The sequence below is a fragment of the Drosophila santomea genome, chromosome X (assembly GCF_016746245.2).
Source record: "Drosophila santomea strain STO CAGO 1482 chromosome X, Prin_Dsan_1.1, whole genome shotgun sequence".
NCBI lineage: Eukaryota > Metazoa > Arthropoda > Insecta > Diptera > Drosophilidae > Drosophila > Drosophila santomea.
Genome location: NC_053021.2, coordinates 21,784,621 through 21,799,084, shown reverse-complemented (window position 1 = coordinate 21,799,084; position 14,464 = coordinate 21,784,621). Strand labels below are relative to the sequence as shown.

The following is a 14,464-nucleotide window of genomic DNA, read 5'->3' as shown; positions in this document are numbered from 1 at the left end:
ATATAAAAAATCATATAATCATAAAACCGTTAAAAAACCGTCGTTACCGTATATTCCAGCTACTTAGGTTCTTTTCGGACTTAGATTCCAACCTTATCTTTCGTTTTAAATTTGAGTTTTCTTTCCTCAGCATTTTAATTCGAATTTGTCTTTCATCAGACATTTTTTTATAAGAAATATATATATTTTTTAACATTTTTAACGTTTTAGTGTTTTTATGACACTGACGACATATTTTAACAGGGGACTGTGAGCGGTATCTTTTTTGCGCAGGCGACCTACAGCATTAAAATTAATTTTATCAATTTTATTATATTTCATCAGGTTTCGATCTGGAATTATTCCTTTCTTCAGATATCTTACCCCAATTTCATCTGGGGAGAAATGATAGTGGCATAAAAACAGTGTTGAAGTGCTTGCCACAAAATCCTCCGTAAATTGGCACTTTTCCGCCCATTTCATTAAAATTGCTGGATCCTTTTCAGGAAACCTAAACAATTTAAGGGTGAGGAAATCGCGCCTAGATTTCCGGCAGTATGGTAAACTGCACTTGTTCCCAATTATGTTTCTCCTTTTCTTTTCGGCCATAGCCAGGCAATTCCAATGGGCCAATAAAATATTTTTATATTAAAAATAATAAATTTTAACTCTAACCTTTTTCAAAAAGCAGCAGTAGCAGCAGCACGTAGTATTAAATTTTCTCTTATTTATCACTACCAATCGCAATTTATAATTCCCACATATATTTCCGTACTTTCGAATTCAAACAAGGCGCGTGCGCGCGCCCAAACGACCCACGGGCCACACTAAACCAGAAACCCGGCCACACTAAATCGGGTAAATCGATAGCACAAGCAAAATCGATGGACCCAGCCAATCCCTATATAAAGCGGGCGGCTGGCCTCTGGGAACTCAGTCAGTGGTCGGCAGCGATCGGATGGAAGTCATCAACCAACAGCGACCAGCCAGCTCTACAGCAGGATCTCCCAGTGGTAAATATAATAAACCAGGATAGTAAGTATTCATTCCTATTGCCTTTGCTGACTTATGTTTTTTAGTGCGCCTGCCGCTCCACATCATTGCAGTCTAGGGTGGAGAGATTGACCACGGTCTACTTGTCGGTGTTTAGGCCCGGATTCTACGACTCCTTAGGTCCTCAGGAGCACGAAAAACTCGATGAAGGGCTGGCACACTATGGGGAATTGGACATGTTTTTTTGGCATAAATAATTATCTCGCAATCTATTTGAGATACTAAAATTTTTTTCTAGTCTTATACACATTATTATACAAATTATTAGATCATATAATAATTTTAAAGGTGTGTATAAGACTGTAGGCTTACATTCGCTACGGTATCTGTAACTTGAATATTGACATTGTCCATGATCCAGAATTAAGGCCAGAGCCTGTTTAGCGGTAGAGCGCACCAGAATGTTGTACGGGCTTGCTTATCCACTTCCTAATTATCTTCGCTTTAGCTGGGTTAAAGGCTAGTATTTTTAGTACTGCAGCCAGATCGTTGACCCCATTCTTCCGTGCAGCTATACTCGACGCTTGCAACAATAATCCGTGGTTATGTTTTTTGAGTCTTGAGAGGTTGGTTGCTTTCTCTGCCCTCTTGCTTCTTTCAACCCAAATGTTGTTTTTGGACGACCAGCTTGATGTCATTCAGGCTCAGCTGTGCTTGAATTTCCAAGTATGTTCAAGCTAAGATTGCCTTTCGTCCATGCCTGGTATTTTGCTGCAAATTTATCCAGCTTTCTATTACACATTTTCCATTTCTTCAACAAATTAACATGAAACATGCGCGCTTTCTCCCATATGCGACTTTTATCAATTTCATAAATGTTTCGTCGATATGCCCACAAATAAATTTGATGGATTTAGGCCTTGTGGTTGAAGAAATATTCATTTTAGTAAGCACTAAAAATCGAAGCTCCCCGATGGTACGTGCTTTATGTTTGCAATAGCTGACTTTACAGCTGTTACTCTTAACATTGGGCTGTTCATTTTACATTTGCGTTACATAAAATTAATCTTTGATCAATTCTTAATACGGTAGAATCCGGTTATAACGACTTCGCGTATAATGTCAGTCCGGTTACTGCGACGGAAACTCGATAGCTTGGTTGGTCCCCATACAAAGTTATATGAAAGGACCTCCGGTTAGTACGTCTTCGCTTTTAGCGCCAAACCGCTTATACCGACGAGATTTTTCATAATTCAACCGGATATTGCGACGTTCCAAACAAAAAATACAGCAAAATATTGCCAACAAATTTAAGAATCTAACGACTTGTGACGCGGGCCGCGCACATGGAATAAATAATAAATGGAATAAATAATAAACAATAAAATAATAAAAGAAATAAATAATAAAACAACAAATAATAAATAATACCTAAAACATGATACATCATACAAGTTAACACAGGCCACAACGAGCCTCCTCCCCGTCCCCCTCAATAACTCGTTCGGCCAACAACAACGCTGCGCTGGTCAAATATCGACTAGCGCATGTGTCGCAATATCCGTTGCGACCAAAACGCTGACACCGCTGACGCCGCGGAATGCGCGTCGCCGCTGTGGAACCCAAAAATCACAGCGTCAGCTCCCGACAATGCTGCGCTGGCTAAGCATTGGCCGACGCTGTTGTCGCAACGTCCGCTGCGGCTGGAAGGCTGACGCAGCTACTCAAGCCGGGTAGATAAGCCGGTGGATTCGTCGCGGGAATTTAGTCCAATTCTGGCTGCGATCCGACTACGAAGAGTTCTTGATCATTCTATCAACCTAAACCTTGAATAAATATTAAAATCAATTCAACTTCTTTTATTTGGAAATGCAGTTCTCGTTAAGGTAGTCCTTCAGACTGCCATAACTTACATCATAACCAGCCCTAGTGCGAATTTGAAGAAGGCGCGTGCGCCCGCGTTTAAACGAGCCACGGGCCGCACTAAACCTTTGCTGACTTAAAGGTCCAACAACAATTCTCTTTGCTAACTTGGGGGTCCAACAACAACTCTCTCTGCTGACTTCAGGGTCCAATAACAATAACAATTGTCTCTGCTGACTTCAGGGTCCAACACTAACAACAATTCTTCCCGCCGACTTTCGGGTCCGATAACACGAGGGAGCCGTTTACAGCCGGAGGATCCAGACGCGAGAAGCTCCACCCACGGATACCGTTTGCAGTTAGTTATGTATTATTTTTATTAGGCTCGGCGATTGATAAAAAGTTTAAAGTTTAATCATTTACGGAATTGATGTGGAGGTTGTAGCTGCAGCGAGACGGAGTTTCAAAAGCGGCAAGAGAAAAAGCTCAATATACTGTCGCCGTTTGGGTTTTTTTTGCTCAGCAATGCAGTTGTCGCGAAGCCGCCATCTTTTTTTTAACAACTTTCTTTCATGTTTAATTTTCTAACTTCATAAAATTTTACTATTTCGAGTAAATAGCCAAAATATATTAACAAAGAATTTGGAAAACCCAAAAACGTCCTAGCAATCAAAACTGAATCGAAGTTGCTAGAAGCAGTAACGTAACGTGACATACAGCTCTATCACGATGTTGTCGCAGAACTGAGGGACCTGCCGCTCCACATCATTGCAGTCTAGGGTGGAGCGACTTAGGGTGGGGCGATTTAGGCCCGGATTCTGCGACTCCTCACGTCCTCAGGAGGCCGAAGAACTCGATGAAGGGTTGGTACACTATGGGGAATTGGACATGTTTTTTTGGCGTAAATTAATATCTCGCAAACTATTTGAGATACGACGATAATTTTTTTCTAGTCTTATACACACCTTTAAAATTATTATATGATCTAAAAGATCTGTAGGCTTACTTTCGCTACGGTATCTGTAACTTGAATATTGACATTAAGGCCAGAGCCTGTTTAGCGGGAGAGCGCACCAGAATGTTGTACGGGCTTGCTTATCCACTTCCTAATTATCTTCGCTTTAGCTGGGTTAAAGGCTAGTATTTTTAGTACTGCAGCCAGATCGTTGACCCCATTCTTCCGTGCAGCTATACTCGACGCTTGAGTCTTGAGAGGTTGGTTGCTTTCTCTGCCCTCTTGCTTGCAAATGTTGTTTTTGGACGACCAGCTTGATGTCATGATGAGTTTTCATTTAAAATTTGATGGATTTAGGCCTTGTGGTTGAAGAAATATTCATTTAAGTAAGCACTAAAAATCGAAGCTCCCCGATGGCACGTGCTTTATGTTTGCAATAGCTGACTTTACAGCTGTTACTCTTAACATTGGGCTGTTCATTTTACAATTGCGTTGCATAAAATTAATCTTTGATCAATTCTTAATACGGTAGAATCCGGTTATAACGACTTCTCGTATAATGTCAGTACGGTTATTGCGACGGAAACTCGATGGCTTGGTTGGTCCCCATACAAAGTTATATGAAAGGACCTCCAGTTAGTACGTATTCGCTTTTAGCGCCAAACCGGTAATACCGACGAGATTTTTCATAATTCAACCGGATATTGCGACGTTCCAAACAAAACAAACAGCAAAATATTGCCAACAAATTTAAGAATCTAAATAGTAAACAATAAAATAATAAAAGCAATAAATAATAAACAATAAAATAATAAAAGAAATAAATAATAAAACAACAAATAATAAATAATACCTAAAACATGATACATCATTTATCATAACCAGCCCTAGTTCGAATTTGAACAAGGCGCGTGCGCGCGCCCAAACGAGCCACGAGCCACACCAAACCAGAAACACGGCCACACTAAATCGGGTAAATCGATAGCACAAGCAAAATCGATGAACCCAGCCAATCCCTATATAAAGCGGGCGGCTGGCCTCTGGGAACTCAGTCAGTGGTCGGCAGCGATCGGATGGAAGTCATCAACCAACAGCGACCAGCCAGCTCTACAGCAGGATCTCCCAGTGGTAAATATAATAAACCAGGATAGTAAGTGTTCATTCCTATTGCCTTTGCTGACTTAAAGGTCCAACAACAATTCTCTTTGCTGACTTGGGGGTCCAACAACAACTCTCTCTGCTGACTTCAGGGTCAAATAACAATAACAATTGTCTCTGCTGACTTCAGGGTCCAACACTAACAACAATTCTTCCCGCCGACTTTCGGGTCCGATAACAACACGAGGGAGCCGTTTACAGCCGGAGGATCCAGACGCGAGAAGATCCTCCCACAGATACCGTTTGCAAAATAATTATTTGTTTATATTTTAGGTTCTTTTTAAAGTATTATACAAGTAATCTTCAAATGAGTTTTACGCTTTCCATATTTTCATAAAAAATGCTAGACCTTGTAGTTGGCCGAATACCGTTAGGTCTGGTGGCGAAATCTAAAAGGGTGATAATGTGGCATAAGAAAGGAAGCGTCAGTCCTAGCATTGGTTACTGTCAACCTTATCTAAAGATTTCCAAGGACTCGGCTTGGGCTTCAGCAGTGTGACGTCTCAATCGGCCTTTTCAAATCTAGGCATCATCGGGTGCTGTCAATCCAATATAAATTGTCTATAAGTGGCGTGGGAGGCGAGAGAGGAAGTCAGCAAGGTTGTAAAACGTAAGCCACCGCTATACGCCGCGCTGAGACCTAGTGGTAAATTTTTGGGGTAATGAATTTCGTCGGCAGTTAGTTATGTATTATTTTTATTAGGCTCGGCGATTGATAAAAAGTTTAAAGTTTAATCATTTACGGAATTGAAGTGGAGGTTGTAGCTTAAGGGAGACGGAGTTTCAAAAGCGACAAGAGAAAAACATCAATATACTTTCGCCGTTTGGGTTTTTTTCGCTCAGCAATGGAGTTGTCGCGAAGCCGCCATCTTTTTTTTTAACAACTTTCTTTCATGTTTAATTTTCTAACTTCATAAAATTTTACTATTTCGAGTAAATAGCCAAAATATATTAACAAAGAATTTGGAAAACCCAAAAACGTCCTAGCAATCAAAACTGAATCGAAGTTGCCAGAAGCAGTAACGTAGTTTAAGGCATCGCTCGGCGATGAATTCCCCACTTTCCTCATTGACATACAGCTCTATTACGATGTTGTCGCAGAACTGAGGGACCTGCCGCTCCACATCATCTATTTACAAGAAATTTACAAGAAATTTACAAGACCAATACAAAAATGAGCAAATATCAAAACATTTTTCAAAAGTGTTGGCGTGGCAGTTTGAATCGACAAACTTGCGCTGCTTCTATGTCTCTGGAGTCTGTATGCTTAATCTCAACTTTCTAGCTTTTGGAAAGGCTAAGTGGTGTGGAATGCATTCAAAAAAAGCTGCCTAGTAGATTGTGTGCAACCCGTACCTTAGTAGGCTACCTGCCAAAAAGGTTCCATTACGGACCACCGTGCCCAGTATCTAAATATTAGGAAAATTTTTTGAAATTGGCTCACACTTAAAAATAAAAAAAATAAGAAAAAATATAAATAAAGGAAAATATTTAAATTTTTACGAATCTTAAGAAATTCATTATTAAAGTTATTTTCTTTTACTCTATAGAACTTCCGTGAAGGGATTTTAAACACTACAACACAACATATTATACTCGTACCAATACAAAAAGGAACAACACTAGTTGCCTACACCTACACATCTACACACCAACCTGAGTAAGTGAGACGCACTCTCTTCGAAAAAAGTTTTGTAAGGAAAAAGTTGTAAATTGTATCAAAAAATTCAACAAATTACACTTTTGATTTTAAATCGAAAATTTAAAATTTTTAATTACCGGATCTTACCTTACAGTTTTCCAGGCTAGCAAAGAAAATGGAGGAAATTAAGGAAACTTTAGGGAAGTTAGATGACTCTTTGAAAGCTCTGTTAAACCAGGTTATGGGGATTAAGGAGGATGTCAAGACGGTTAGCAATAGGCTTTGTACGTTGGAAAATGAGTATGAACAGCGCAATCCGGTGGCGAATCAGCCTATCCCTCTAACTAAACCACGTAACGAGCTAAGGGAAACTTCTACTTTACCCGATTGTGTAAAGGAATTACAACCATTCGAAGGTCAATCGGAGGAGTATGTGTCGTGGGTCAACAGGGCTCAATTGATTCTAAATGACTATGAAATTGTAAGAGACAAGCCTTTGTATAGGTCCATTGTTTTGCATATTAGACAGAAGATAAGAGGTAATGCCGATTTGGCCCTCTGTTCTTATAGCGTACCAGACGACGACTGGGCCGAAGTCAAGCGAGTTTTGGCACTTCATTACGCGGACAAAAGAGATGTTCGCACTCTTGAGTATCAACTGTCGCAGTTGACTCAGGGTAAAAGGGCCTTGGAGGAATTTTATATGGAGGTAAATAGTCCCTTTTCACTTATTATTAACAAGTTGAAGAGTGCCGGTCATCCCCCAAAAGTGGTTAGCGCCTTGATAGTAACCTATAGGGATAAAGCTTTACATGTCTTCGTGAGAGGACTCGAGGGCGATGTTTCCAAATTGTTGGTGATACGTAGTCCCAAGAATTTGCCAGAGGCATATTGCTTTTGCTTGGAGCTACAGAATGTAAGCTTCCGGGGCGCTCGGTCAGGCCTACTTACACTCCTTCATTCAATCACCCCGCTCAACAATATCGCTCTCAAGTCGTGCCACGTTTCCCTTCTGCGCAGCCGCCGATTAGAGCGCCTATGATCGCTGCCCAAAATGATAGCTCAGGTAGGAATTGGCAGGGTTATCAAGGTCCGAGACAGGCAATTAAGATGGAATCTAACAGGTCAGGTCAGTCATATCAATCCGGGCTCAACGCTCGTAGAGAGGAGGCCACCGCTAGCAAACGGAGTCCAAGCACATCCGCAAACCCTTTTAGGAAAGCGCAACGTTTGTACCACATGACGATAGTCGGGCCTCCTAGTACAATCATAGCTGAGGACACCCACCCCGAGGCATTGTACGGGGAAGGTTGCGAACATAACGATGGTTCAGACCAACAGGTCTTCCTAGGAGAGCAAAACCAAGAAGTAATAGTTGAGGAACAGACAAATGCGGAAGAAGTAAAAAATTTTATGACGGACGCCTCTCTAGCGTACCATACTTAGAATATGATAACAGAGACGGGGCTAAGTTACAATTCCTAGTTGACACCGGCGCAAATAAAAATTTGATTAGCCCAAAAATCGCTGCCGGTTCGACTCCTTTAAGAACACCATTCTTTGTCCAGTCTGCCACAGGTTACGTAAAAATCACACGTGAACTTGTGGGGCAGTTTTTTTAAAAATTTGGCAATGACTTACTTCTCACATTTTTCGTGTTACCTGGATTAAATTCCTTCGACGGAATAATTGGTGACGACACGCTCAAGGAATTAAAAGCCTTGATCGACAGTGAAAAAGACTTACTTGTTATAACACCAGGCGTCAAGCTACCACTTTTAGCTAAGAAATCTTTCAACGTCCATTCTTTAATTAACATCGATCATTCAGAGTCCATAAATCTTGCCTTGAATGCTCTAATCAGCGAATTTTCAAATATTTTTGAACCAATATCACCTGGAGGAGCCGTAAACACTGTCGTTAGAGCAGAAATTCGTACTAACACTGATATAATAGTCTTTAGTGAAGACTATGACAATTATTGGTCGAATCTGCGTCTTATTTTTGAAAGCTTGAGAAACGCAAATCTTCGGGTAAATCTGGAGCCTTAAATAAAACTGAAGAAAATTACGCTACAATAGAAAAGGAAATGCTCGCGATAGTCTGGGCATTAGACAATCTATGATCATATTTGTACGGCGCTACAACACTCAGAGTGTATACAGATCATCAAACTCTTACATTTGCCTTAGGCAACAGGAATTTCAATGCTAAACTGAAGCGTTGGAAATCTCGCATAGAGGAATACAACTGTGAATTGATTTACAAACCAGGGAAGTCAAATGTAGTCGCCGACGCACTTTCTCGTATTGTTTCTCACGTTAATTATTTAGGATCCGACACAGCTACAGGTTCTGACACTGATTCCGTACAAACCATTCATAGCGCTCTCCACGACGTTTCGCACTACGTACCCCACGTAGAAGTGCCCATTAACGTTTTTAGAAACCAATTAATTTTTCAACTGGACTTACCCGAATACTCTTGCGAGCATCCTCATTCGGGATTTCTTCGTCATTTTATACCTATTAACAGTGGTATCCAATCCAGCCTAACCATTTCATTACGAAAATTTTTAAAACCATCCGTTATTAATGGAGTTAAAATTCCAGATTCATATTTGCACCTCTTCCAGACACAATGTCTCAATAATTTCAAAATGTTTAAGATACGTATTACACAAAGATTAGTTACAGACTTATCTGATGAGGAAGAAATCTGTAGGGTAATTGACAAAGAACATCGGAGGGCTCATCGGGCATCCAAGGAGGTTCGTCTTCAAATTCTTGAAAAGTTTTATTTCCCAAAAATGACTAGTACGATCCGTGTTCAGCTGTCTTCATGCGAATGTTGCAAGTTGTTTAAATACGACAGGCACCCGAATAAGCCACTCTTGCACCCAACACCGATACCAGATTATCCCTGCGAAATCCTTCACATTGATATCTTTACTTTACAAAAGAAAATATATCTGAGCTGCATAGATAAGTTTACGAAATTCGCGAAACTTTTTCCGTTGGAGTCAAAATCTTTGGTTCATCTGCGGGAAAAGTTGGTGGAAGTACTTCACAATTTTTCAGTCCCTAAAACTATTGTGTCAGACAATGAGAGGGGATTGCTATGTCCAACTGTACTCAATTATTTACAAACGCTGGGAATTAAGTTGTACAACACCCCAACCCAGAAGAGCGAAGTCAATGGTCAGGTAGAAAGTTCCACTCCACCTTTTTAGAAATCTATAGGTGTCTAAAAACCGAATATCCGACGTTTAAGGACACAGAATTGGTACCCATAACAGTGGTCAGATACAACAACTCTGTTCACTCAATCACTAATTTGAAACCAGTTGACATTTTTTCAACAGAACATCTCGTATAAATTACCAGGGGTTGGTTGATTTCAAACAACAAACCTTGGAAGATGTTAAAGGTCTCATCGCATTCAATCAAGAGTCAACTAATTTCTATAAAAATAAGCTTAAAACAAAACCCCTTTCCTACAACCAGGGAGACAAGATTTTCGTAGCCAATAGGCAAATCAAAACAAAAGAGAAACAACGCTACAAGTCAGAAGTAGTACAAGAAGATAGAAGAGTAACTGTCAAGACTAGATCCGGTAAAACTTTTCACAAATCAGATCTTAGGAATTAATAACAAAAAGAGAGAGAGCATGTCACTTTTAATCATACATTTAAAAATTAAGAATACTTGAATTCCACTTCTAACTGTCATAATGTCCACACACAAATTGTTAAGTTAAAAATTTTAATTCAAAATACACCATTTGTTCACCCTGCGACGGGAGGTTAACGTAAAATCTGAAGCTAAAAGTAGAAAAAAAAAGAAAAAAACCTTTTTGTATCATACCACAATATCTTAATAATCCGAAAACTAAGTTTGCTCTTCATCCACATGGTGGAAGCAATCCACATAATCAAGTACGATTCACCTGTCGTCCCGCTACAAAGAGGCAACGCATGGAGAGTAACCGGAGTCTTCAAGTTGGTGCATTTTATCGATTTGGAAGGGATGCGACGAATCGTCGAGGCCACTCAAGGAGAAGCGACCAACGAATAACCACCATAACGACTCACTATCTGCAGGAAGCAACAGAGGGTCTCGTCCGGCTGACCGGCTCATCGCATCGGAACCGTCGGGCCATCAATTGGTTGGGCTCCGCATGAAAATGGGTAGCAGGCTCGCCAGATGCAGCAGCTAAACGACGTTATTGGGAAGGTCAACGCCATAGATGGGGATTTTCATCTCTTCACCGCTATACTTCACAAGGCTATGATCTTAGCCACACAGGTAGCGGAGATCACGCGAGCTTTTCAATTAGCTAAAACTGGCGTGGTCAACAAAAACCTGTTGGACCACGAGGAAATGGCGATGATACTGTCGGAAGTAAGAGACCTTCCTTATCAGAACGCAGTGGAAGCAGTAGAGTTCTCTCGGCCTACGATACTAACTAATGGGACGGCCCTACTTTATATTGTGGCCATGCCCAAGGTAACGGAGCAGAAATATCGTATGATATACTTGTACCCAACGGTGATTGACGGAAAACAAGTAATATTGGAAGCCAACAAATTCGTAACGACCGCCGAAGAAACGTACATCGTCCTCGGCAAATGCCTCTCCATAGGCAATACAACGGTATGCCAGGAAAAAGACCTGCGTAAACTAAAGGAGGACACTTGCATTCCCAGACTGCTTAAGGGGGGACACGCTACTTGTAGCTACCTGAGGAGCAACGCAGAAACCATCATGCCAGTCGACGACGGCACGATCTTCTTAACAAACTTGAATGGTTCAATAAGCGGCCCCACAAAGGAGTACAACTTGAAGGGATCTTACATAATACAATACTCCAACGAAACCATCGCTGTTAAGGGCAGGAATTACAGCAGCCACACTACAACACATCTGATGGCAATTCCGGCAGTACTCTCGAAAATAACTGCAACGAGGTACGAACTTTCCTTAGAATACGTTCACGACTTTAGCCTGGAAAACATCAAAAGGTTATCCGCAACATCAAGCAGATTGGTATACTCCTGTTCTCTGGAAATCATATTGGTAATGATCATCCTTGAAGGCAGTTATCCCATGTGGAGGAAGATCACGTCAACGAAAGGTATCCCAAATACGGGCGACTTCGCTTCGGAATTGGAATCACAGGTCACCAGCGTCAAAAGTGAGCTCAAGTGATCTGCGGGACGCAGATCTTGTGGTGGGGAGGAGTTAACACAGGCCACAACGAGCCTCCTCCCCGTCCCCCTCAATAACTCTTTCGGCCAACAACAACGCAGCGCTGGTCAAATATCGACTAGCGCAAGTGTCGCAATATCCGTTGCGACCAAAACGCTGGGACCGCTGACGCCGCGGAATGCGCGACGCCGCTGTGGAAAGCAAAAACCAGAGCGTCAGCTCCCTACAATGTTGCGCTGGCTAAGCATTGGCCGACGCTGTTGTCGCAACGTCCGCTGCGGCTGGAAGGCTGACGCAGCTACTCAAGCCGGGTAGATAAGCCGGTGGATTCGTCGCGGGAATTTAGTCCAATTCTGGCTGCGATCCGACTACGAAGAGTTCTTGATCATTCTATCAACCTAAACCTTGAATAAATATTAAAATCAATTCAACTTCTTTTATTTGGAAATGCAGTTCTCGTTAAGGTAGTACTTCGGACTGCCATAACTTACATCATAACCAGCCCTAGTTCGAATTTGAAGAAGGCGCGTGCGCGCGCGTTTAAACGAGCCACGGGCCGCACTAAACCAGAAACCCGGCCACACTAAATCGGGTAAATCGATAGCACAAGCAAAATCGATGGACCCAGCCAATCCCTATATAAAGCGGGCGGCTGGCCTTTGGGAACTCAGTCAGTGGTCGGCAGCGATCGGATGGAAGTCATCAACCAACAGCGACCAGCCAGCTCTACAGCAGGATCTCCCAGTGGTAAATATAATAAACCAGGATAGTAAGTGTTCATTCCTATTGCCTTTGCTGACTTAAAGGTCCAACAACAACTCTCTCTGCTGACTTCAGGGTCCAATAACAATAACAATTGTCTCTGCTGACTTCAGGGTCCAACACTAACAACAATTCTTCCCGCCGACTTTCGGGTCCGATAACACGAGGGAGCCGTTTACAGCCGGAGGATCCAGACGCGAGAAGCTCCACCCACGGATACCGTTTGCAGTTAGTTATGTATTATTTTTATTAGGCTCGGCGATTGATAAAAAGTTTAAAGTTTAATCATTTACGGAATTGAAGTGGAGGTTGTAGCTGCAGCGAGACGGAGTTTCAAAAGCGGCAAGAGAAAAAGCTCAATATACTGTCGCCGTTTGGGTTTTTTTTGCTCAGCAATGCAGTTGTCGCGAAGCCGCCATCTTTTTTTTAACAACTTTCTTTCATGTTTAATTTTCTAACTTCATAAAATTTAACTATTTCGAGTAAATAGCCAAAATATATTAACAAAGAATTTGGAAAACCCAAAAACGTCCTAGCAATCAAAACTGAATCGAAGTTGCTAGAAGCAGTAACGTAACGTGACATACAGCTCTATCACGATGTTGTCGCAGAACTGAGGGACCTGCCGCTCCACATCATTGCAGTCTAGGGTGGAGCGACTTAGGGTGGGGCGATTTAGGCCCGGATTCTGCGACTCCTCACGTCCTCAGGAGGCCGAATAACTCGATGAAGGGTTGGTACACTATGGGGAATTGGACATGTTTTTTTGGCGTAAATTAATATCTCGCAAACTATTTGAGATACGACGATAATTTTTTTCTAGTCTTATACACACCTTTAAAATTATTATATGATCTAAAAGATCTGTAGGCTTACTTTCGCTACGGTATCTGTAACTTGAATATTGACATTAAGGCCAGAGCCTGTTTAGCGGTAGAGCGCACCAGAATGTTGTACGGGCTTGCTTATACACTTCCTAATTATCTTCGCTTTAGCTGGGTTAAAGGCTAGTATTTTTAGTACTGCAGCCAGATCGTTGACCCCATTCTTCCGTGCAGCTATACTCGACGCTTGCAACAATAATCCGTGGTAATGTTTTTTGAGTCTTGAGAGGTTGGTTGCTTTCTCTGCCCTCTTGCTTCTTTTAAACCAAATGTTGTTTTTGGACGACCAGCTTGATGTCATGAAGAGTTTTCATTTAAAATTTGATGGATTTAGGCCTTGTGGTTGAAGAAATATTCATTTAAGTAAGCACTAAAAATCGAAGCTCCCCGATGGCACGTGCTTTATGTTTGCAATAGCTGACTTTACAGCTGTTACTCTTAACATTGGGCTGTTCATTTTACAATTGCGTTGCATAAAATTAATCTTTGATCAATTCTTAATACGGTAGAATCCGGTTATAACGACTTCTCGTATAATGTCAGTACGGTTATTGCGACGGAAACTCGATGGCTTGGTTGGTCCCCATACAAAGTTATATGAAAGGACCTCCAGTTAGTACGTCTTCGCTTTTAGCGCCAAACCGCTAATACCGACGAGATTTTTCATAATTCAACCGGATATTGCGACGTTCCAAACAAACAAACAGCAAAATATTGCCAACAAATTTAAGAATCTAAATAGTAAACAATAAAATAATAAAAGGAATAAATAATAAACAATAAAATAATAAAAGAAATAAATAATAAAACAACAAATAATAAATAATACCTAAAACATGATACATCATTTATCATAACCAGCCCTAGTTCGAATTGAACAAGGCGCGTGCGCGCGCCCAAACGAGCCACGGGCCACACCAAACCAGAAACCCGGCCACACTAAATCGGGTAAATCGATAGCACAAGCAAAATCGATGAACCCAGCCAATCCCTATATAAAGCGGGCGGCTGGCCTCTG

At 41.4% G+C, this 14,464-nt stretch overlaps 1 long non-coding RNA gene across 1 annotated transcript; it reads left to right on the top strand.

The window, feature by feature from the left end:
• Positions 1–4,833: 4,833 nt before the first annotated feature.
• LOC120456767 lies at positions 4,834–5,256 on the top strand. Its single transcript, XR_005616863.2, has 2 exons — positions 4,834–4,918; positions 5,079–5,256. It is a non-coding gene; the product is annotated as an uncharacterized LOC120456767 (long non-coding RNA).
• Positions 5,257–14,464: the final 9,208 nt, after the last annotated feature.